Genomic DNA, 26,648 nt, shown 5'->3' with positions numbered 1-26,648 from the left:
GAAATGTGTCTTCTAAATCGTGAATTGGTTTCCTTGTATGTGCTGTTGCTGCCCCACCCGCTGCCCCATGGCTCTTTTCAAGATTTTCTCTTTGTCCTTGTTTTCAACAGTTGATTATGATGTGTTCAGGAAAGTGTGTGTGTGTGCGTGTGTGCATGCTCATGTGCACATTATTGTTTATCCAGCTTATCAGTGTTTGAGGTTCCCAGATTTGTAGTTAATTTTCTCAGGTATTATCTTTCAGTTATTTCTTCTGCTCCATTTTCTCTCTCTTCTCCTTATGAACTTTCAATTATGTTAGACTATTTGATAGTCTCATGGCACATGGATGCACTGTTCTATTTCCTTCACTCTTTTTTCTCACTTAATGCTTTGGGTTTGTATTTTGTATTTATGTTTAAGTTGACTGAGTCTTGCTTCTGTTGTATCTAGTGTGCTGGTAAGTCCATGAAAGGAATTCTTCATCTTTATTATCAGGTGTTTTTTTCTTTTCGGTAGTTTTAAATTTGACTCTGTTTAGCAGTTTCCATCTGTCTGCTGAATTTTCCCCTGTGTCATGCACATTGTCCATCTTTTCCACTAGATCCTTGGACGTATTTATCATCGTTATTTTAATTTTTCTGTCTACCAGTTCCAATGTAGAAGTCATCATTGTGTTTGTTTCTGTTGACTGCCTTATGTCTTGACAATGGATTGTTTTCTCTTGCTTTTTGTGTGTTCCTACATTTTGATTGACTACTGGACATTGTGTATAGAAGAAAAGTAGAGACTGAAGTGTGACACATTTATGCCTTGAAATAGGCATGCCTCATCTTCTCTCAGGCTGTGAGTATGGAGTAGTGCGTCAATCAAGTCAGTAACTGAGCTGGCTTGGGCTGTCTTGTGGCTATAGTTGTGATAGTTAGGTGCGGACCTAACGTTTCTTCAGTAATAGTCTGCTCCCTTGTGTTTGGTGTGGAGCCTGAGGTGCTGGAGGGAGAGGTTTTCTCAGTGTTTCTTCTTCACTCCTAGTTCTGTTTCTGTAGCTTCTAAATTCCTGAGCAACAGAGGAGGACTCTCTTCACACTCTTGCTCTTCGCCCAACAGTATACTGATTTGCATCTTATTCAGTGTTGGCCTTGTCATGGGAGCAAGTAGACGCTTTTGATTCTCTTGTTCCAGTATCATTCTTAGGCAGGCTACATGCTCCTCAGCCTGGGGGTGAAAATTTCTCAGTATTTCTGTGCTTCCTCACCATGGCAGCCACACCCTGCCTTGTGTCTATGTGGGAAGAGGGGGGAGGTTGGTCTCAGACAGGAAAGAGTTTGAGCAGACCTCTGCAAGATCCTGGCCAGAGCAGATTTCTTGCCCCTTCCTCAGGAGTTGATGTCCTTAGCTTCTACTCTTCCCTCATAAGCAATGTACCTTTGCTTGGGATAGGGGGCAAGAGAGTTTCTGTTCCACCCCTAGTGGCAGGCTGCTTTTGCTTGTGTATGGTACAATGCAGGGGGTGAGTGATGAGCTAGGGGATTTCCAGCTTTCTCTCACTACAAGACACGGATGGTTTTTACTTCTATCCCTCGACTCTTTGCAGTTTACCTTTGCCTGGGCCCTGGTGGGGCAGGGGGAGGGTTTTCTGCCCTTCCTCCAGCAGCTTAAAGCTATTGGTACCTGAGAAAGAAAAGCCTAGGAAAGAAGGTGAGGTTTGTTTGTGTACCACCTGGAGCTCTCCCTCAGTTCTCCTTGCCTGCCCCTAAACTTTCTTGTGAGCACCAGGTGGAGGTCAGAGGAAAAGAGCTCGCATGAGGGCAGTCTCAGTTTGTGTCTGAGGGTCCAAGAAGTGCTAGCCCATATTGGTCTTTGAGAATTTGTTAATATTTCAGCTGTTTTCTTTTAACTTGATCTGATGATGGTAGCTCTTCCTTTTGTGCTCTGCCGAAAGTGCATCTTTCATACACCTCATCTTTCCTCCGAGGCTCTTCACTCTGGAATTCAGTTCACATGGTTTCCTTGCAAACTTAGCTTTCTAATGTGCTCCAGTAAAGTTATGATTTTTGTAGATTATCTAGCTTTTCCTGATTGTTAGGGTGCAAGTAGTGCTCTCTTGTGACTTTATACATCTGACTTGGCTGTCTGTAGTCCCTTCAAATGTGCAGTAGGGTTTCCTACCTTTCCATATAGGCTTAGAAGAAAGAAATCCTGTGGGAATCCACCATTGGATGTTTCCAACATGGTGGCCATTGGTGACTTGAGAAGTGCAGTTTCATTGGAATGGTGATGGCTGAAGCTTGATTGGAGAGTGGGTTCAAGAGAGAAAGAAGAGAGGAGAGGAGTTGGAGGGACCATGATTTTAAGTAACTGTTTTGAGGATTTTTCTCAGTAAAGGGCAGTGGAGAAATTAGGTAGCAGCTAGAATGGGGAGAATATATTGCTGGAGATATGTTTTTGACTAGACAAAAGGGTTGAATTCAAGTGCTCATGTGAAGGAGTTGGCCTTTGCTTGGAGCATGGAGAATTTCTCTTTAGAAAAATGAGGGAAAGCTGAGTATCCAGGCACTGACACTGGTAGGTGAGAAGATGTGTGTGTGTAGACTTGTGGAGGTTCTTTTGTGATTGCTTCATATTCGCAATGCCTGAGGAAGCTGGGTATCATGTGAAAGTGAGAATGGAGGAAGAAGCGTTGAAGGTTTGAGAACAGCTACAAAGGTGTGAATAGTAGTCTAAGATATTGGGAATGCGAATGGACTAAAATTTGAGAACAGATTATTTTTGACAATCAAAAAAAAAAATCAGTAAGCATAAACAACAGTAACACTTTTTCTTATTTCTCTGTTACCTTCCATCTATTATCCTGACACAAAAAATATATTTCATTCATTAAATTCTAACCCAAGCAATTAGAATGTTGTAAAGTAAATTATCCACTTATTTGGCCTCATAAGGAAAAAGCTAGAAAGATGTTCAAGATTTCGGCTATTTGTATATTACATAAGTGTTGGCCTAGTATGACAAATTCCTCTGGCACCACTGATACAAATTATCTGATGAATGAGAAAACAGGCAATGATTATGGTTCATTGGCTTGAAACCCTTCTTGGCACTTCCAAATAATGTACTTAACTACCATTCGTAACATATTCTTTCTTATAGGAACCGAAGATGATAATAGATTACCACCAGTTTTCTTAAGCAAAGTGTGGCAAGGTCACTGTGCCCTTTTCTGGTATTTAAAAATGCATAACTGCTTTGAAGGAGGAGTAAAATTTGCATTTCATCTACTCAGAGGCCTTCTGTTTAGGAATTCTCCTTGCTTTATTCTTATTTTTTGTGAAACAAATGTCTCTAGGTAGATTGGTAAGATGAGAAGGATTTGCCCCTTTGCATTGTAGACTAATGAATATTATAATTAGATTTCACCATGGACCCAAAACTTTGGTCCAGAGAAAGTAATAAAAAACATCAGAATACTCCTGGAATGTTCACTTGGTGCTCCCTAAGATTTTGAGCTGTGGGCTGTGTGTATGTGTGTGGGGGACCACCCCTCAGTCATCTTCCTCCAAGACATCTACTGAACTATTCTGGCTATTGTTTGTATGTTTAAAGATAACCATGCTCAAGCAAATGCCTGGAGACAGCTAGGATAAAATCTGAATACTGCTTAACATAGTATTTGGTAAGGAAAAAGGGTCCGAGAAAGCTTTTGATTATTTCTTTTTCTCATTGGCTTGGAATTTTCATCCTATGGCTTTGAAAAGAATCAAAGTCAGGTGTTTTACAGAAAAGGGAACATAAAATACCAAGTTTGGTAAAACCTAGAACAACTGTGTAGAGCTAAACAGCTCAGTTCTCTTAATATAAATGCAAACAATACAAACACAAACACTTTGGAAAAAAATTTGTAGAGAGTCAATAATTTGAAAACATCAGCAAACGTTTGACTTGCAGAGATTTTTGCATCATGGCTGAGTTCCACCATGATTTAATCTCGTGAGGCCCTCCATGAGTAACACGTAAGATCCCTGCGCAGCTGACCTCCACAGCCCGGCCCCGTGCTCTCTTTCCACATCTCGTGCTCTGTCATTCTTTGGTGATGGGCAGCTTGATTTAGGCACTTGTCAGTCTCTTAAATCTATTCTTGGTCTAGCAGTTTGTGCACACACTTCCTTGCTCTTCAGGTGGATGCTGTGCATTGAATGCTGGTGCCTCCCCCTAATGCCTGTGTTGAAGCCCTAATGTGATGACATTTGGAGGTGGAGCACTTGGGAGGTAATTAGGTCATGAGAGTGGAGTTCCCATGATGGGGTTCGTGTCCACCCATGTGAGGAAACAGGGAGGAAGACAGCTGTCTGTAAACCCTTACGAAGAACCCGACCATGCTGGCACCCTGATCTTGGACTTCCCTTATCTCCAGAACTGAGAAATAAGTGTTTGTTGCTTAAGCCACCCAGTCTATGCTATTCTGCTATAGTGGCCCCAACTGTTTGACAGTGGAGAGCTCTGAAACACTTTCTTCTGAACCCCTTACTACTCTAGAATATGTTATGCGTATATCACTCATGCATGACCTTTTCCTCTCTAACTTCACTTTTACTTGAGGCCCCTACTCAGTACCTACACTGAAAGATCACCTTATAGAATTGATTTTCAGATCTCGTGATAGTTAATGCTCAGAATGATGTCCTTCTCTGAGATAGAAAGTGGCTAAAGACCGTGAAGTTATTGTTTCTGCTAAAGTTGACCGGAACCTACCTCGGATACCTCAGGTTCTACACGTTGTAGTTGACTCACTTCCCTGTACCTGACTTACTCTCTGTGCTCTGCCTGTCTCCTCTGTGTCCACGTGGATTAGTCTTTGCTCAACTGTTTGTACATACGTGTTACAACTCGCCTCATCTTCTCACTCAGTTTTTGAACTGAAACTGGAATCTCCTCATTCGAATTGGCCCATCTTGGCTTCCACTTGGTAGTACATCAACCGCCTCTCCTAGAAGTTAAGTACTCAGAGGCATGTCTACCAGGACTTTGAATGTGGATACGCTTTTTTTTTCAGATTTGTATCCATAAATCTTTAGTTGTATTAATTTCAAAGTCTTCAGATTCATACAGATCTGGGTCAGGTTCTGGATCTGCCACTTACCAGCTATGTGACCTTGGGCAAGTTGCTAACGTTCTATGACACTCAATTCTTTCTTCTGTAAGTGTTTTATTTGTACAAAGGATTGTTTTGAGGATTAAGTAAGATATTTATGTAAAGTGCTCAGTACAGTGTCTGGTACATAAGGCGCACAGTAAGTGCTCAATCAGTGTTAGCAATTATTTCTATTTTTGTTATTGTCGTTCTTTATTTTTTTTGAGGAAGATTAGCTCTGAGCTAATCTTTCTGCTGAGGAAGACTGGCCCTGAGCTAACATCTGTGCCCATCTTCCTCTACTTTATATGTGGGGCACCTACCACAGCATGGCTTGCCAAGTGGTGCCATGTCCGCACCCGGGATCCGAACCGGTGAACCCCAGGCCACCGAAGCGAAACATGAGAACTTAACCGCTGCACCACTGGGCCAGCCCCTGTTATTGTTGTTTTTAATAAATGATGTTATGATGATGATATGATAATGGAAATTAATGATGTAAATACTGTAACTAGCAAGATGTGGTAGACATTAGTGCTGTCCACTAATGCTTGGTTCTCTTCTCATTCTGGGTGTACTGGAGCATTAAAATTCCCAACCCCTTGGAGTTAAGCATGGCTATGCAACTTACTTGGGTTAACGAAATATTTAAGAGCTGTTGTGTGCTTCTGCATTATTCTCCTATTTCTTTCTCTCCCTGCCTTGGTTATTGCAGAATCATTTATTGATAAGAGTAGGCCAACAGACGGAGGACTGCAATCCTGGAAAGCTGAAGCCATTTAGATTTTGGTATTATTACCAGAGGATAATTGTCTTACTGTGACTGATTAACAAAGTCAAGGAAGGTAAAATTGATATTATAGGTGATTGTTTCTTGGATGAGCTTGCCTGCAAGGAGAGTTAGAACCTCAGCAGTGGTTAGAGGAACTATCTCTAGGGGTGGGCAGCCAGTGGTTTAAATGTATCCTCAGGGCTGTGGTGAGCACATGCTCTGGCTGAGTTGACTCTGACAGCAGAGAGAGGCACAGGCACAGGAAGGTCAGGCAGAGCCACCATCCCAGTTTTAGGAAGAGCACTATCCAGTCACTGTGGGTATGAAGAAGAGGTCCAGCTCCCAGGAAGGACAAGTCTGCAAGGCTTAACCACCTATTGAAAGGGATTCAAAGAAGTCCAGCCCCTGAATGTGAACCAGAATATATATCAGAAAGATGAGGCAGAAACCCAGTTACTGCACTTGGTGTACATGCTAGACGTGGGGCAGAGGAGAAGTGTTTGATAGAATGGAAAAGAGAGAAATGCTGAACTGTACTCCCATTTGGAATAAGAAACTAAAAGTGTTGCATTGTGTTCAAAAAACTTTAGACTCAAACTATTGGACAAATGAAACCCAAAGTGGCTGAGGAAGTAGTCATACAATTAAATAGTCATCAATTAAATCTAGTATAAATTTCACTTCTGAAGTTTCATTAGGGCTTGATACAATTTTAGTAATTTAAAAATATTGTAATGCAGTAATTAAACATGAAATGGTATAGCTTGAAAAGGGGAAATTGAACCCTGCCAAGAAATGATCAGGTCACAAAAATTATTAAATTCATATTACAGTTATGCAGAAAATTTGAAGGAAAAGAATCTTTAGGGATTTTTCACTTGTCTGTCAGGAAGAACAAACTGATCGAGGGAACTATGCCATTTCAACGTTTAGTGAGCTACAGCAAGAGAATTAGCAGTACAGAATGGCTACCTGTTACGTGGGCACACAAACCTCCTTCAAATTTTTTATATATTGCTCCGGGTCTTATTGTCATGTGGGGCCTGCTGATTTTTTCCCTTTCTGCTCTAGTTCTCTGTGGACAAATATGACATCTATTTTTCCGAAGTTTGTTAAAGAAATTTTTTACTGCCTCAGCTGCCCATTGGTATAATTGCTGAGGTTGCCAGGGACCAACGTTGGGATAACCATTTGTAGCAGGTGCACAGAAGAGAAAAATTCCTGAATAACATATCTAAAACAAGATACAAGTTTCTTTCTTTCTCTCATAAGAGCAGTCTAGGGCTGGTACAGTGGCTTTATGGCCAGTAGGGACTTAGGTTTCCTCTGGGGCTAAGCTCTTTCATTTTAGTCAGTTTCCATCTTGAAGGTCGTCTCCTTTGCTGTAGGCCATGAGTAAGGAGAAATGCACAAGGGCAAAAATATGCTTCTCTCATCCTGCCGGCTTCCATTAAAGGGATTTCCAGGAAGCTCCGTACGGCATTTCTACTCACATTTCACTAGCTTAGACTTAGCCACATGGCCATGCCCACCTACAAGCGAAACTAGAAAAAGGAGATTTTCTATTTTCTAAATGCTGGCAGGATGCTCTACTATTCTGCCACTAAAAAGACAGAGAATAGATATCAGAACGCAGTTAGGTATTTATTTATTTATTTTTGTGCGTGTGAGGAAGATTGGCCCTGAGCTAACATCTGTTGCCAATCTTCCTCTTTTTCCTTGGGGAAGGCTATCGCTGAATTAACATCCGCGGCAACCTTCCTCTATTTTTTGTATGTGGAACACTGCAACAGCATGGTGTGTTGAGAGGTGCATAGTTACGCGCCTGCCATCCGAACCTGTGAACCCCAGGCCACCTAAGTGAGCATACGAACTTAACTATTATGACACCTTGCTGGCCCCGGCAATTAGCTACTTTTGTTATAGCTACCAAAGACACCAGCACAAGTGCTACTGAGGATTTTTGATTTCAACATCCCATTGAGGTTTTTATTCCTAAATCAAGACAATATTTTTTTAATTAAAAAAGTACATATCATTGTATAGCACATGGAACATATAGTAATGTGAAAAGAACATTGAATTTTTTCTCCAATTACGCCATCCATAAGTAACACTACCGACATTTTGGTATCCTTTCAGTATTTCATACTGAATATCCTTTTAGTATTTCACATATATTTATGCACATATATATCTAGCTATATAAACTAATGAATATGTTTATTATATATGTACAAATACACATATGCATAAAATATATATTTAATTGGACCATATTTAATATTATTTTATACATATTTTTAGCTTATTAACATTTCCCTATTGCAATAATATCTTTGAAAAACAGAACTTAAAATTTTTTATCACTCTGTAGTATTCCATCGTATTAAAGAGTTACCTTATCTAATTTAAATGATACCCAAATATTTTATAAGTATATTTACCTTTTCAATATTATACCTTATGTGATAAAGAGCATTGTACTTTTATTTGTTTGGGCCCATTTTGGATTAATTTCTTGGTATATTGTTAGAAATAGAACTGTTTGGTCAAAGGTTTTATATTTTGACAATTCAGTATTATGTCACATTTATATGTTTATATTTAGATAATTTTACAATTTAGAGTATTTAGTAAAACTAAATCTAAAGCAAAATCTAAATTAGGCAGTACCTTGTATTAACTAAAGGAGTGTCCACACCAATTTTTTTCAGGCTACTTTAGAGTATTAGTGTTTATAAGTTTGCTTTAAAAACAGCCACAATATACCTACACACACACAGAAAAAACAGACATGTAGCAGACACTTCTAGCATCTTTGTCTCTCATAACATACAAGTGAGGAATGGATGCTGTCTTCCTAATGCTTCTTTTTGATGTCAGCTTTGAACGTTTTCTTTCTTGCGTATGTAAGGAAATACTGAGTCTGTCTGTGCTTGTGGGCGAGAAGGGGGAGGGTTTATTGAAGGAAGACTTAAATACATCGTGACTTTTTGGTCTTCTCGACCTAACGGAATGATTGGTTACCAGTAATGCAGCAGAGAATGTGCGGCACAAGTGTATGACTGTGTAGGGGAAGAACGCTTATTTGCCGGGCATTGTGTTTAGCATTTGAGGAGACAGCATTCTGCCTTGAATTCAGGCTTATAAGTGTCGTTAGCTTCAGGTTGGTTGAGTGGGGAATGCCAGAGACCAAAACACTTCATTTATAACCGATTCAGACTCTCTCTTAAGACACTTTAAAGCAAGACCAAACTTAGAAAAGGCAGATATTTCAAAGTAGGCTGCTTATAATTATTTTTGGTATATCTTCTACATTTTCTTAATTAGCAACATGGAACAAGCTAATCACCCAGGGACCCTCAGAATAGTTTAATTGTTCGTGGAAGGACTGAAGCCCTGAAGGTCTTTCTAAAAGAGAATGCTGAACATGTATACTTGACTAGCAGGGGTTTGAAAGACTTTTTTAAGATGTGGTTGTTAATATGCACAAGGGGACAAAGGATCTGCTCAATAATTATAATTAGGTGTCTGCATTTGGGAGGAAATCTTTAAAATTTGCTTAGTATTCCCTTTGCTTGATTTTATCCCCATGGGCAGTTTAACAAATCTCATTCTTGAGAAGTTAAATTCATTTTCATGGCTTACAATATAGAGCCTTTACTCCAGGAATTCTCTCTTGATTCTTTTCAAACTTTGGAAGAATTACTTTAGAGTAAAACTTCCAGTTAGGCTATTTGCATTTAAAGACATGATGCACTTTCTTTTTCTTAAGACACTACTGAGGTAGAACAAGGACTATTTACTGAATGCTTATTCTGGATGAAATCCTTCATATGTATTGCTTCTAATTTTCACAACAAAACTGCAAGGGAGGAGTTGTTATTACTCCTCTATAAATGAGGAAACTGAGTTTCAGAGAGAATGGAAATTTGGGTCAGGTATCATAGTTACCAAGTGTCAGACATCGGACTAGAACTTCCGTCACATGGGCTAAAGGTACTAGGATGGTTCCCTGAGGAAGGCACTGGCTCTTGGATGGAGAAGACAAAAAGTGAAAGGTGCAACTGTATTGAATGACTCTGAAAAGTAGACATAAAGACTTATAAAAATATTTCAAGGTATTACTTCTAAGTTTGTTATTTTTTTAAAAAAATCCAGTGAAAAAGGGAAAGTTTCCGAATCAAATATTAGTCCATACATACTCTATGATGATTGAAAAGGACGACTGGCATCTTGAATTTCTGGAAATTTTATAGTTTTGAGCGTTTATCCTGATTTGATCTATCTGTAAAATAGAGGGAAACATGACGAGTTAGCCAATGGAATAAGCGGTTAGTGTTCTTCTGAGGGCCTCATTATGCTTCAAGGTTTATAGCAGCGTCAAGGTTTATATACTGCATAGTGTCAACCTAACACTTACTGAAGGCTCCAAAGGTGTCAGATGAGAAGGAGTTAAGAACATAGGCAATTTAGGAGGGAATACTTTGAGCAAGATGGGAATATAAATAGCATCACATTTTCACGTAGGGCTTTTTATTTATTTGCAGTGTTCAAATGCTTATTGGATATCCATAGTATAAGGAAATGTTTAGGGAGTCCAATATGTTTAGCTCTTGAGAAGCAACATAGCTTAGTACTTATGGTCTCCTTACTTATGGGTGAGCAAGATTTCATGGATGCAAATCCTGAATTAGCCATTTATCAGTTGTGTGCTCTTTATGAATAATTTAACCCCTCTGTGCCTCAGTTTTCTTTTCTTTCCTTTTCCTTTCTTTTCTTTTTTTGCTGAGGAAGATTCTCCCTGAGCTAACATCTGTTGCCAATCTTCCTCTATTTTATATGTGAGCCACCACTGCAGCATGGCCACTGATGAGTGGCGTAGGTCCATGCCTGGGAACTGAACCTGGGCCACTGAAGTGGAGCACACTAAACTTAACCACTAGGCCACCAGGGCTGGCCCACATGCCTCAGTTTTCTTATCTTTAAAATGAAGATAATAACAGTACCTTTCTCACCAGGTTCTTATGAGGAGTACATGTGTTAATAGTTGTAAAGCATTTAGATTACTTTATAATAGATAGTGAGTGCGAGGTGAGTATTTGATACTTGTTTTAGGAAACAAGATATAAAACTAGATACTTGGGTAAACAGTAACTTTACTCACAGCGTATAATTTTGAAAATGCAATTCAGCAATTTCTTCAATTTCTTTAGTGCCAAAGAGGCACCACAGTAAGTTTCTATGGTGGTGTGATTGTGTTAAACAGAAGCTAACTCATTCTAACACAATTTTGGAGGGATTAAAAGTCTTTAAGATTGTTTGAAATTGGTTTTCCATCTCAGCTAAGTCAAGGAAGAGGTTGGGTGAGATTAAAACTTGATTTTTAGAATATGAAGAGCAAGGAATATATCCTGAATGATTCCAGAGAAAAAGAACAAGAGACTTGAAACTGTATCTGACTTCTCAGCAGGTAGGCATTGTGCCAGAGGACAAGGAAGGCACAGTGTCAAAATATGAAGGAAAATTATGTTAACCAAGAATTCTACATCCAGCCAAACTTTTACTGAAGTGTATAATAAGATAACATTTTCAGATAGTCAAAGGCTCAGAAAGTTTACCTCCCTTACTTATCTAAGTCTTCCTTAGGAAGTTACTTAAAGTTAGACTAGAGCAAAATGAGGAGCAAACCAAGAAAGAACAACTCATGGCAGCTCAAAAACAGTCAATCTCACTGAGGAGAGTAACGAAGCGCATTCCAGTGGTGACGGCGGGGCAGTCGGCTCCAAGAGCCGAGCAAGAGGATGGAGCACCAGAAGGGAGGAAAATGAACGAAAAGAATCCAAGGAAATTTAGTAATGTTCTCGAGAGACCGGATGTGTTAAGGCAGACTATCTAAGGAAACAGGAAAGGCAATTAGGAAAAACTTGAAAAACATATTCAGTACTCTCTTGGTCCAAGGGCAACACCGGGTCTTTTCCTTTTCTATCACTTCTCTCTTGGTTATGTTCTCAGCTTCTACATGGTACATTCATTGAAATAAAGCTCTCCAGCTCCGGGCTTCTGTGCGTCGGGAGTGCGGTGGCGGTGAATTGTTCGTGTTCTCCTTCACTAAGCCTGCAACAGTTGCCTTGCCTCTCCCTCGAACTGAGATGGGCCGAAGTCAGAGTGTAGCAGCTACAGCAGCAGCCAACAGCCATAGACACAAGAAGACAAAACTGACGGGAAGGTGAAGAGAAATTCCTGTTGATAGGAAAACTGTCTCGTCAGAGTTTTTCTAACCAGTGTTCTGACTTTTCTAACCCACGCCAGGCAACTGCTTTCATTGCAAAGGGCAGCATCTGTCATCACAATGAAGCAGGCCTTGTTTTAGATGCATGCTTTTCCATGTGCTGTGCTCTAGATACGATGCTGTGCCTTGTGCTACCAGTGCACACTTCCCTTTTCACACTGTGATTTTGTCAGCAGCATGTGTTATTTTTAAATTGTAGTTTGATTAAATTTTCATTAAGCTGAAAAATTTGGACTATCTGTGTCAGTGTATTTGGGCTCTAAATAATGATAAAATATTTCTTCATAAATAGAAAGTGAATCATTATGTCAAAGAATACATTCAATATAGGATGCCAAAAGTGGCAGTGTCCACACTGGAACATCTTAGGTCCTTTGATGACTCATTCATTATTAGACAATCAGTAATATATAATCTATTTGCAATCAAGAAGCTTCGGGAAAGATGGCTAGATGTGCATAATCTGGGAACTTTAATTAATGTTTTCCTCATCATTGTCCCATAAATTATTTTGTCAGGTGATAATAGCCTTTCTCAAAAGCTGGCTTCAACTCTGTGCCTCAAACTTCCAAAGAAAAATGATATAATAATTCTTATCAATTATACCAACTCTGACCTTAAGAAGGCTGTTTTAAATAGGAAAAAAAAAAGCTTTGGGTGACTAGTTCGTGAAGTATCAGTTTATTCATTCTCTCCCTTTGAAGGATTTGTACTACTTCTACTTGGTGCAACCTGATAATTAATTTGGAATTATCTTTAAAGAACTGAGGCAAGATTAATGCTTCCAATGTAAGTTAAAATGAATAAGAAATATCTTCTCTGAGAGAAAGAACTCTGCTGTATTATCTGATAGCCTCGCTACTAGAGAAACGTAATCACTGACAAATAATGATAACCTTATTTACCAAATGATTTTTCATTAACAAAAGCAACACTAGTAAAAAAAACAGAGAAATAAACATCATATAGAAATTGAAAGCACATAAGAACAGACATGCTATTAACCTTGCCCAACAGAAATCAATAACACTGATGTATTTAGGTCAGTGGTCTATCAGTTACAAAAAGATGTGGGATCATATTTGTCATCATTTAGCCAGGGGCAGAATGAGTAAATTTACGTTTCTATATTTCCTTTAAGAAACTTGATTTTTTTTATGAGAGGAGAGCCTTCTTATTCAAATGACAATTCTGCACACGTATAACATGCGGTGTTTTTCTGCCTTCTTAAAATACCCTTCTCAAATGCAATTAATGTGACAGAGAACCAATTAGAGCAAACGAAGTGAAGTGAAGGTCAGCATCTACCAGGACCTGGGATACATGGTTGATGAGATAATAGAAGAGATTCAAAGGGATGACTTATGGTTTTTAAAAGCATCAATTTAGAGTTTTCTCACTTAAAGAGAGAAAAATAGACATGTGATAAAGTGCAAGCTGCCTTTGGGACTGACATCACCAAGGTTTATCTAATCTGCTATTAATCTGGCTTTGCCCATACTATCACTTCAATAGTAGCTCCATTAAATTCCATTTTAAGAATCAAGTGGTCACTGTTTTCTGATATATATCTAAGTAAAGTAATTGATAGTCTGAAACCTATCGAATTGCAATCAATTGAAACTTGATTTTACATTTAGGAGTAAGCACTGTACTGTTTAAAATATTACATCAACCAGCTTATGTCCTAAAATTGTTACCATTAAATACTAAAATTTCTCTAACATAGACCAGTGATATTTTATGGCGTTTTATAGCAATTCACAAGGTTTTAAAAAAATTTTTATCAAAATAGTATCAAAGTCAAAATGCTAGTGCTGGAAGTGATTTTAAAAATCCAAATCAATCTTCCAATTATTTCGTCTTTCATGAGGTTAGAACTTGTGGAATGAAACAGATGGCTGTTTAATTTTTGCAATTATATTTACTTCTTTCTATAATTCACTAGTCCTTCTTTTTTTTTGCTTTCGACAGGGCTTTTTTATCCTCATTGCATCAAATACTGTTGGCTGCCTACCTAGCATCCAATTTCCTCTTTCTTCCCCACAACCAAATCCTGATTTCCCCAGACATTAGCTCCTCAGAGAGGAAGCTACCTCTCAATCATAAGAAACCCTTATTAGTCTCCTGATGGTTATCCTATCTCCTTACTACTGTTGGTTTAGGAGTGAACATAGGATGTAGTTTTGGCCAATGAGATAAGAAAAGAGAACTTGGTGGAGCTTTCTAGGAAAAATCTCTTTATAGGATCCAGAGAACATGCCTAGGGGAGTAATAAAGCACTTTCCCATGATGATAGCTGTGCAGTAGGCCCAGAAAGCGATTGGTTTAAATTTGAGCCCGTGATGGAGGTACATAGGGAGGAAACTAAGAAAAAAGTGTTGATTTGGGTAATTTGGTAAGGTTCATGAAAGACTGGTTGTGTTAAGGCAAACCATAGAAGGAAAAAAAGGCAATTAGAAAGTACTTGAACAATTTATTCTGCGTTTAATGAGCTCAAGGGCATCATTGGACATCTCTTCTGAATCACTTCCTTCTTCATTATGTTGTCAACTTCTTTGTCATGCATTCACTGAAATAAACTTCTCTAGCTGCTCACTGTTTCTAACTGTTCTTTATATTCCAAGATACTAGAAGAGATGATCTGTCTTCTGTTCCTGGCTATAGCTGGCTATCAGGTCAGGAGCAGTTGTGACCATCTTGGCAATTTTCTTGAAGCCTAAGTCAATGCAGGGAAATGAGTAGAGGCAAGAGAGTCACGGGGAGGCCGAGGTGAGCCCTGTGGCCTGCCCCGGCTCTGCTTTGCCTTTAGGTTTATTATGACGTGAGATGAACAGTCATCTTGTCATTCATTCCAATTTGAATCTGGTCTTATTGTCACTTGCAGCTAAAGGATCCATTCACATAAAGAAAACTCTCATTGAACTTTACAGATTATGTTACTATGCTACATGGGTGGGAGAATTAAAGTCATAAAGACAATCACTTAGGCATGTAAGTCCCATCTCCTTTATCTCTGTTTCTCAGAGTCTTTGGGCTAGTTGGAAATAGGGATACTCTCTCTGTTACAACAGCTTTTCCAGAGCCCCTCCCTCAAGATAAATATAGTTGTTCTATGTCACATCGTCTCAGGGCTCAGTTTTTGGATCTCTTATTTTTACAGTCCACCTCTACTCTCTAGATAATTTCATGATTTTAAGTACCAACTCTGCACTTACAATTTCTAAATTTGCAGCTCCAGCCTGGAGCTCTCCCCTGAACTCCAGAATACTGTCTCCCAGAATTAACTGATTTCTTGACATCTCCACTTCTAATAGGCGGCTCAAATTTAGCAAGTCCAAAACTGAACTCTGACTCCCCTCACCCCTCCAAAGAAATTTGTTCTGCCATAATCTTCTTCTCAGTTAATGCCAACTGTGTCCTAGCTGCTCAGGCTGAGAACCTTTGAGTCATCTTTGACCGATATATTTGATCAACATATCCTGTTGGCTATGTCTTTAAAATATACCTGTAACACGACCTCTTCTAGAAACTTGCATACTCCCTCTCTTGACCCTGGCCAGGACTCTCTCTTGTAAGTGCAAATTAGCTCCGCATTTCCTCTGTGATCTGTGCTGTTCCCCACTCCTCCTCACTGCAGCCTCGCCTTGTAGCATTCCTTGTTGCTGTTCCTGGGACATGAAAAGGCAGGCAGGTTTCCACCTCCAGGGCATTTTGTACACACTCTTCCCTTTGCCTTTAGCTATCTTCCCCCATAGCCATCCTCTTGCTCCCTAACTTCCTTGAGATTTTTGCTCAAATGTTAATGAAAAGACTGTTTTTGAAATTACAACATCTTTTTCATCCTCAGACTCTATTTCTGTGACTGTATGATTTTATTTCTTAACACTTACGACCATCTGACATACTACATATTTTACAAACATGTTGCTTTATCATCTGTTTCCCCTCCCGAATATAAACTCCATGAGGGGAGGGATTTTTGTCAGCTTTGTTCATTGCCGTGTCTCCATTGCCTCAAGTAGTATGGACACACTATAGGCACTCAATAAATATATGTTTAGTTAATGAAATAGTCCCTACCTCTAGGTGATAACTAATCTGATAAGTGAGTTCTTGCTAGTAGGCACCAATGATAACATACTAAGATTTTAGTTTAAGAGACATGCCTTAATATGCCTAAATGTTCAATTTAAACATGGGCTCTTTGAAGTCAATATCTTAATAAAAGGCAATGATTTTAATAGAGCACATTTTAGTAGTTGTAAGAAAGCCGGCCTTGCTCCAAACTTTTGTATCTGATAACATTCTTTCAGTTGTAAGTAACAGAAACCCAACTCAAATTAAATAATTTAAAAAAAGCGTTGGGTCACTTAACAAGATGTCTTAGTATAAGGTATTGGTGAGGGTTCCCATAATCTTGGCTTCCTTTCAGTTTCCCAGGAGTCTCTTGTCTCAATCCTCCATTCATTGGCTTCTTCCTCAAGCTGGTGAAAGGTCTGTAGACATTATGGCTTCACCTCCATGCACAACAGTGTTCAGGGAAGGAGAGAGAGGGGACATTGTTTTAGAAAATTTCTTAGAAGAGTCAGAAAGAATTTTCCTAGCAGCTCCCAGGATATCACTCTTCAGGTACTATTTGTTCAAGGTAAGTCACATACCCATTCCTGAGTAAATTATTGGCCATAGGTTTGGGATTACCTGTAGCTATTAAGCCCACTCCAAGAGCTGGGAGGAGAGGACGCTTCTCCTGAGGAACATGGGGTTTCTGGGAAAAGGAGAGGCCTTAAGAGCTCTAGGCAATTTTGGTTCTATGAGGAAGTGAGGATGCAACCAAATGCTGGCTGTGCCTGTTATATCTTATGGGCCAATTATTTCCATTCATCCAGCTTTAGGAACAAGTTTATCATCTTCAAGATAATAGCTATAAAGTGTTTTCTTCTTTAGGCTTTCTCTGAAATTCATCTAAATTGCTACTGGCTATATGTGTGAATAATTTAACTGCTTTTCTCCAAAATGAACTAAATGTCACCTAGAGGGAAAACAAAAACTTTCTAAAAATTTTTTGGGTGCTTTGAATCATGTAACTAATGTTGTATGAAGTGTGAAATGAATTCATTAGTTCCTAAAATTATACTGCCTTATTGTGTATGCTATTGATATATTTTAGTTTTATTATAATGGTAAATATATTTATTAAGGTTATGAAATGAAAACGAGACAAATATTGTATGTCTTCTCATCCAGAAAATTATGCTATGTACTCTTTTTAAAAGAATATAATGAAAAAAATGTATTAGGATCAGTTTAAGAACAGTTGAAATAAAATAACGCAAACCTGTTTTTTGCATCTTGAAATCTAGGACATAAAAATAACTCTTAGAGAATTTTAGAGCATGTGATTTGGATTCTCATTATAAATCAAAAACCAGATCCGGGTTTAATGGAAATGTTCCAGGTGTTTATGAATCAGTTAAAGTCCCATGGGCTTCCATTCAGCATTATTTGATTATGTCCGCACATAGATTTGACAAGGTATTTTTTTCTTGGTTTCTCAGAGCAAGCCCTAGAAAATTGGTCTGTGGGGAAAGAATTCTTCCTGACCACGTTGTCCATGGCTAAAGCTGTGACAAGACCATTACCACACCAGGCATTCAGGTCATCAGAAGTAATTGCAGGGCACTAGACTATACGAGGGCAGAAGGCTGTCAAAATAGAGCAGAAGCCCTCTCAGGGGCTCTGTCTGGAAGAGAGATTTGCATATCCTACAAATTCTATCTTCAGCTTATTGGTGAGCAAGCCTCTGCCTCGGTGCTATTTAGATTTTTCCACAAAGAATCAGACCTTTACAGAAGGGAAGCAGGGATTTCCTATCTTCCGTCTGCTTAGAAGATTCCTTTGTGGGATTTCTTTCCATAAAATCTGCAGACGAGGTTTTTGCCTTTCTTTTTCTCTCATGTAGTTCTGACATACTAGATAGACTAGAGCTGACTGATAAGGATTCTGCCATTCAACAAAAGAGAAGCTTCTGGTCTAAAACTCATCCTTGAGATGAGCCCAGTCAAGTTAAACTCTCTGGCTTATTATCTGAGAAAAGTGACAGAAAGATCTGCAATCTAAACAGCATGCTCCTAAAATCATGTCTTTACATTAAAAGGATCATTGTTTTGGAAATAGTCTAATAAAATACATTTTGTTTGCCCAATTAGGGACTGCCTGTTGTGACTCCTAAGAATTCTCATTAAGTTTTGGAAGATTCATGAACAAGTAATTGTTAAAGTTAAATCTTTGAAGGAAACCATCTCCTATGTCTTGTGGTCTAGGGGTCTGTTCACAGGAGCTACTCAATAGGCATCCAGTAATGTTTTGTTGAAAGAAGTGAGTGAATTAGATATTATGCGTAGATCGAATGATGTGGGGTATAAGAAGACAGCGTCATCCTAATAATTCAAATCAATTGTAAGAAGGGGACTTCCTGTTACTCTTCAGGAGAACTCTGGCCTGTGGCACCACTGGATTATATAAGTGTTAGGAAATAATGTTCTGCATAAGTGGATGATCTTTGTAGGAACACATGGAGGGGAAACATCTTGCCAGATTAGGCCATGGTTTTTCTTTACAAGGGATGGCCAAACTCTACATTTTCTGCTTTATGAAGGTAAATTAAAAATGACATATACATCTATCTATATATATATAGCATAGATGGATAAACTGACAGCATAGTCATATTTTAAGGTCTGCCAATTCTTGAGTCTGCTGACCCTTTCAAAGCCTTGTCTTGGCTAGAACATATTTTGATATTCATTAATTGCAAAGAAGCTGAAATTTTAGGATATTTAGAGGCAGAAACAATTAAAAGGGCCTTATATACCTTATAGTTCCTGTCAAATGTAACATCCCCTCTACCCCTATTTGTAGATATTAGCTATAATGCTTCTAGCCTTCCTTGTGCCTGATATAGGCCCCAGAGCTGGCTTTTTTGTAGGTTAAAAAGCAAAGAGTAGAAGAGTTTTGTCCAGACCCTAGAGCCAAATGCCTTTAAAGAATACTGAGAAACTTTTAAAGCAAAAGATGGAGGATGCTCCTCAAGGCAGGAATTGTGGACCACTAAGGAAATCTACTGATATCTTCCATTTGCCTTACTTGGAATATAAAAAGAAAAGTTGTTTCTGAATATGTTTCTGTGGACCAAGCCAGCAGAATTCCTAAATGAAAGGTAGTTTAAGTAGGTAATATGCACATGATACTTAATTTTTTCCCAATTCAAACAGTGACCTTGGCCTACTTTGCTTAAGAACCAGGATAATAACCTGTTAGTTTCGTTTGTTTCTGTGATTAAAAAAAAAAAGGGGCAAATAAAATAACAAAAGGCAATAAAATTAGCAGGAAAAAGATAAAGAAGATAACGAAAATTATGATAATTAATGAAATTAAACATGAAATGAAAATATTAAAAGGGTAGTATAATTAAATAAACCAAACTTAGACAAGAACTAGACAAATAAGCACTAGGAAGCAAGTGCTTGTGAGGGCAGAGATTATAGTCCTTTAGGTCACCACTGTATCCTTGACAGTTTAATACACATTTATAAAAGGAAAGAATGTTATTAAGGAATGAAATCCAAATGAGTGAAAAGGGAAATATTAACTGAAGCATCTTTAGGTAAATGCAACTCAGTCTTTTTTTCATTGTCACCACCTGACCTCCTAGCAAACAAAGAGCCTTTTTAGACATATTTTTCTATTTGTTCCCACTTTCCATGAAATTTTAAAATCACAGATATGCTGTATATCTGTTCGTATACTGTGATCCTTTGCAAGGCCACATACTACTGTAATAGGTAGGGTTTTTTATTCCACCAATACAATTTTTGCCCTCTTGGGGAAGATATTAATTCCATTACAAATGCATGCTTTATGGACAGCAGTGTTTTATAGTGAACGTGTCTTGAAAGTCAGATCTAAGCTTGAATTTGCTTCTGAGTATTTGGGGAAGTTACTCAACATCTCTGAATCCCAGGATGATAAGATTTACCTTTTAAATTTATTGTCAATATAAAAATGCCTGACACTCTGTTTGGCATATATATTGACACCTCATAAGTCATAGCTCTCTTACACACAGTTCTGTTTTCAAGAAAATGGTGAAAATGTTTAGCAGATGTGCCAATCAATGGTCTTTTCTAAAGGGTGGTACTTCCCTGAGAAGACCTTTGAAGTGTACATTTTAATACCCAAGAGGTGCAGAGCAAAAACAAACCTTTAGCATCTTGCCTTTTGCCTTCAGTTCTGACCAGTCTAAACTGATGTAGGATATTGCTCCAAAGGGAAACATCTGGAAAACCCCTTTCTTTAAACAATGCACTGAAGCCTAATACGTAGGACAGATTAGAGCTGAGTGATTGCAACTGAATCTGGTTGAAATGTTCCACTTACCCCTGCACACGGCAAAGGCAGCCCTTAGGACACTTCAGAATCTGTAGTGCTCCATGGGCCAAAACTAGAAAACCTATTATGTTATATGACCCTTTGAGGTCTTAAAATTTAAAGACATTGACTCATGGATGGGTCATATGTGGGGTTGAATTTCTATTTCCCTTGATGTTCCTATATTTTAATATGGTTGATATTTTGAAAACAAATTAGAAATCAAAGTAGTTGACTTACTTTATGGACACAGAAATTAACCCATTGATTTTTTGTTGTTGTTATGGATTAAATTAAAAGCTTTTTAAGAGTAAATAAATGAGTTGTAGGCAAAGACTTTATTTTACCCAATTGCTTGGTAAAAAGGAGCTTCAGTTGGTAAACTTCACAACTTAGCAGCCAATATAAATATTGCATTCAAATAGTTTAGGAAAACTTGGTCTCTAAGTCAGGAAACATTATTTCAATGATATTTTCTCTTTCTAATAAACATATTTGAAAAGTTCATGATTAATTTATCCATTCTCACATAGCCATAACAAATCTTATGAAGTGAAAAAAGGGTGAAAATTGCAGGACAGTGTTGGTGGAATAGGTACTGAAGTTGAAGCTGTGGGCAATGGGATAAACGTGTACCATAATGGTGCTCTCTACTACTCATTATTTTGCATCTTTCACTCTTTTGTGTGTTTTGTATAGATTTGTATGTGAAATTACTGTACAATGAATACTATATAGGAAAGCACTTTAGTCGTGATGTATGGTGGAAAGCAATCTTTACCACTAGTAATAAAATTATGCCATGATCTTCATTAAGAATAATGTAATAAGTGAAAAGTCTCACAAATGATTTTTTTCTTTCTTGTTTCAAAGTATTATTTATTCAAGACTTCCATGGTTCTTTTAGGAAATTAATTCTAATAATAGTTGACTGAGTTTTCATGGAAGTGGTTAGTAGTGGTAAAGAATTTTATATAGGTATACAATCCCTTGAATGGTCAAAAAAAAATCCGTATCATAGGTAATAGATAAATGGTTAAATACGCAGCATTCCGAATAACTAATGGTGCATGAGTAAGGACCTCAGATGTATAGACATACAAAGGTGAAGAGAGCTTGTTCAAACATTTTCGTTGGTATAAACAACAAACTTCGTCTCTTTTTCACGCACAGATGGACTAAATATAGGCATGAAATAATGCATTGCTATCTTTCTTGAAGCAAAAATTGTTTTTGGGAAGTGACCATTTCTATCCAGTTTTCATTTGTGAAATAAAATTTCTTGAATTCTACAGAGTTTTCCCTTTTGCTGCTCAGGGTCTACGTGTATCCTTTAAGTTTGTTGAGGTCTTTATAATCTGAAAAGCACAAAAAAGATTTTTTTTTTGTTTTAACACCATCAGGAGGAAGAATTGTCTCCATTGTTCCAGAATGGCATGCTTTGGTTCACAAGAATCATAAGAAGAAGTCATGTGCAAGACTTCTAGGGAAAATGGACATTCCTCCTTGGACATCAAGGTAGAAAGATAAACTGGCAAAAACAAAACAAAACAAAACTCATCACTGCTTTCTCTTTACTCACTCTCCCTTGAATAGAAAGTGTGTTTTTTAAAGACGCTGATGAGAAACTCTTCTTGCAAGCTAGGAGCTTTTTGTAAGTCAAGTTGCCACGGGAGGGGCAGTGTGAAAATCTAGCAATTTGACATTTGGTAGACTGACCAGTAAAATAATCTAAATTTAGCATTGGCATTTTGACTTTCCTTCTGGGCTGTCTCTCCATAAATGCTCAGAGCTTTATGCATACATTTTAAATAGTAGATTTTAAATAAATATGTTAATGGTGAAAGAGAGGATCAAGATCTAGGTAACAATGATGCTATGGCTCTAAATAGACTAGCAGTAAACTGAGACAGATGTTCTTGGGGTGGGAGGGGGGCTGATAATTACTATTCATAAGCATATGGCATATGATCAGTTTGTAGAATACTTTTCCAATATTGTATGTGACATTGTAAATCCAGATTCCCCAACAAGAATGGGGAATAAAGAAATGGATAGAATTTTTACAAGAAGCTTTTCCAAGAGAATATGTCAAAATTCAAGAAAAGTATAAATTTCCATATATGCTTGAATGGAAACACAAGTTCCATTTTAGTGGCTGCATTAGGTTGATGACCTTGATTCCTGATCTGGAATGAATATAAAAGGGGGAAAAAGATACCTTTCTTTGGATGTCCCTGCCTTTGTCACATTGGTACTTCAGGATAGGCAATGCAAATTCTCCAAGCTTATTTTTTATTGAAACTGGAATCTATAGAAACAGAAAGTCCAGACATTTAAGGACACTGTAAAAACAATGAAGCCCTGGGAAATAGCCAGTTTCCTACATGGAATTGGGCTGCTGTGGCACTAGTTTGGGCACATGCCAAGAATGGATAACTGCAGGAGAAAAAAGCAGCTGCTATCTGGTGAGCTGGAATGGGATGACCCTGAGACGGCAGAGGAAGCAGCATATGGACACAGTACCACATCACTCAAAACAAAGTAAAACAAGGAAATAATAGCTTTGAACAGAAAAACAAGGTGGGTGCCCCTGGCACAAGCCAAGTGACGATTGAGAACCTCAGCTTCATCCAGAAAAAATGAACCACATTCTTCATAACCTCATCTTGAAAATGAGCTGTTGGTGAATTAGTATATAACAGATCCACAGTAAGGAGAAATTATGAAGTTTGGTATATCCTGTGTACCTTCTGATAATCTTAGAGAAGTTCATTTCTGGAGTCTTTGATGAGATTCACGTTTATTGGTATAAAAAGTAAACAAGTAAGCAAGTTGTATTTATTGTCGAACTAGCATAGGCAGCTGATGCATGGATTAGAGCATTAGACTAGGAGTCACAAACTTGGTTCAAGTTTTATTTCATCCATTACCTTGCAGGTAGGCTTGGAGCGATCACATTATCATGATCTTCATCATCATCGGCATGCTCACCGCCCCCATGAATTGAAAACTTAGATTTGTCAGTCTCTGCTCCGGCACTTGAAACATATGGTCTCATTTAATTCTTGCAAATGACTTATATGGTAGTTATTGGTATTATAATTAATCTCCATTATACAAGTGAGGAAATTGAGACATTAAATAGCTTGCCCAACTTCACTTAGCCACTAAATAGCTGAGCCAGCATTTGATTGTCTGACTTCAAAAGTCCATGGTCTTAATCACTATATGGAACTGTCACATTCTTGCCCTCTCTGAGCTCCAGTTTATTCGTCTGTTAAACTAGGAGGTTGAGCTAGACAATCTCTCAACAGCTTCTTTGAACTCCTGATTCTGACCCTTACGTTTCTTTCAGCTCACACACCAGTACCCCACAACGACTCAGGATATCTCAAACCCTGGAAATGACCACCATCCTTCCTTCCCCCTCTCCGTTCTTTTTACAGGAGACATTTTAATTTCCTTGATATTCTTTTTAATGCTCAATTATGTAAGGCTCATTGTAATTGTGACCACCTCCAAGGAGGTCACAATGAGATTAAGAGATTTAAATAACGTTAGGTAGGGCAGATCCTGGGAGCAATTTGTATTCCTCAGAGGCTGTGAAAGCTAATGTGCTAACCCCACAAGTCCTACAGAGGGTCAGGGCCTGGGAGGGTCAGACCAGGGAGATTCATGCAATCTGCAGGTGTCTAATTTGCAGCCAAGAAAAGCTGGAACAGTGACTCATGATGATATTTGTAATGAAACTAAGACATTGAAAGAGCAGGTAATTCAGGTACAATGAGGTGAAATCAAGGAAAGAATGGTAAGTTAAAGTAGTAAATTTAGATGTCAGGAAAATTTATTCAGAAAAATCTAGACTAAGGAATCCATTTTACAATTTTACCAGTTTAGATTAGCTGCCCTCACAGCACAAATTTTCTGAACATCAGTTTGACTCAATGCCATTTTTGCAGTGTAGACTTTACTTGGGGAGTCTGGACAGTGTCATTTGCATAGTTAATATGTGATTACGCTAAGAAATAATGGCTTGTGAAATCTCTCATGTGCATTTCAAATTACCAGCTGTCCTTAAAACATATGGTGCTGTGTAATTTCCTGATATTAGAGCTGAAAAATACAGATGTGATAGCAGATAAAATTTGCTGGGAATAATGAACACAAATAATTGTAAAATAAGGTCTCTTAATTATTACACTAGACTCTAAATTGAAGATTGATTTCACCAGTGACTTTATAATGGTCTTTACTAATCAGGTAAGATTAGCTGAGAAGTGGTACGGGGTACTCCAGTTTATAATCTACAATGCTATCCAATAGAAAGTTCTGTGGCATATAAATGCTCTATATCCACTAGCCAAATGTGGCTACTGAGCACTTGATATGTGGCTAATGTGAGTAAGGAACAGAATTTTTAATTTTATTTAATTTTAATTTATTTAAATTTAAATAGCCTACTGGCTACTGTATTGTACAACGTAGATCTAGAAGGATGCTCCTCCTAAGTCTACTTCTGAGCTGTAGTTTGACTTCAAGTTGAGAGAGCCATTTATTATTTTATTGGAGAGATTACTCCATGGATCATATGAATAACAATCCTTAAACAAATAAACAAAAAAGGAACATAAAACCCTTTGGTGTCCAAGATTTAATGGCCTCATGCCAAAATAGTGAGTCTATTCATTCACCTTCAAGTTGGTCTTGAAAACTCCATCTGTTCTCTGGAAAAAACATGTGTTTAAAATAGTTGATTGACAGAACTTTTCATATTTCTACTGGTAGTGTTAGGTGGAACTCGGAACTTTTTTTTTAAATTATAATTTATTTCAGAAAGAGGTATAATAGTATTCTTGAAAATATTAGACATTTAGAAAATCTAGAAAATAGCTAATATTTATTGAACTCTTACCATTTTCTCGAACACTAGAGTTTTCACGATGATCCTATGAGGTAAGGGTCTACCATTTACAGATGAGGATACCAACGCCCAGAAAGAATGCATAACTTGTCAAAGGTCACAGGGCTATTAAGTGGCAAAACCAGGATTCTGAACTCAGGCTGTGTGGCTTCTGTGGCCAGGCTGTTGACCACTAGCCTATAGTGCTTTTCATTTCCCTGTGACTGTTCTCTTTCACCTTCTGTTCCTTCCACCTTCCCCATCCTTGAGTGTTTCAAGTAGAGAATGACAGCAATATTGCTAAATATTCTAGTTCTTGCACTGACTATTCACCAGGTAGATGACCTTGAAGAAGTCCCTTTCTATCTTCTCTTATTTTTGTATATGACAATTAGGATGTACTTGGGGGCTATCCCGGATGCCAACATGCCAGTTAAGATGTACTGTCTACAAAGTTGCAAGGTAGGGATCTCACTATGTCTCCTTGAGGTGAATCTAACTGAGCAGCTATTCAGAGATGGTAGGCACAAGAACAGTGGAAACCACAGGCATGATGATTCAGCTGAGACAAACTTGATTGTATTTATTGTCCAGGTTCCGTAGGCCAGGAAAAGCAAAGAACTATGGTTCTACGGAATGGCATCCATAGTGTCAGGGGAAGCTTCTAGAAAATCTCCACAGAGTTTATGACCACCAGCATCCTCAGACTGAAGATTTACTCAATCAACCATGGCACATGCCTTGTTCTGGTCAGATAGCATCCACATTTTCTCATCCTAATCCAAGAAGAGTCATGTTCATAGTAGTCTCAGCCTATTATGGTGGAATGTTAAGTTGAATGGGAAGTTAGAAGATGCATACCCCCTCTGTTATTTCTTAAAAATAACTGTATTAAAAAAAATTATTGGATTAAAGCTATTCTAGTAAAAAATTTAAAATTCCACATTTAATTAGAATGCACAATTTAGAAGAAGGTAAGTTAGGTAACATTTTCATGAACCTTTTAGTCTTATTAAATGGCTGGGATTCTGGAGACACTGGTAATTTGTTTCTATATACATGTGTTCATAGCATTTGTGATATGTCTTTTATCATTGCTCATCATTAACGCAACTAGACCAATGACCTTGGGATATTCAGG

Source organism: Equus przewalskii, chromosome 7 (assembly GCF_037783145.1).
Source record: "Equus przewalskii isolate Varuska chromosome 7, EquPr2, whole genome shotgun sequence".
In the NCBI taxonomy this organism is placed as follows: domain Eukaryota; kingdom Metazoa; phylum Chordata; class Mammalia; order Perissodactyla; family Equidae; genus Equus; species Equus przewalskii.
Note: the sequence above shows the minus strand (reverse complement) of the source record.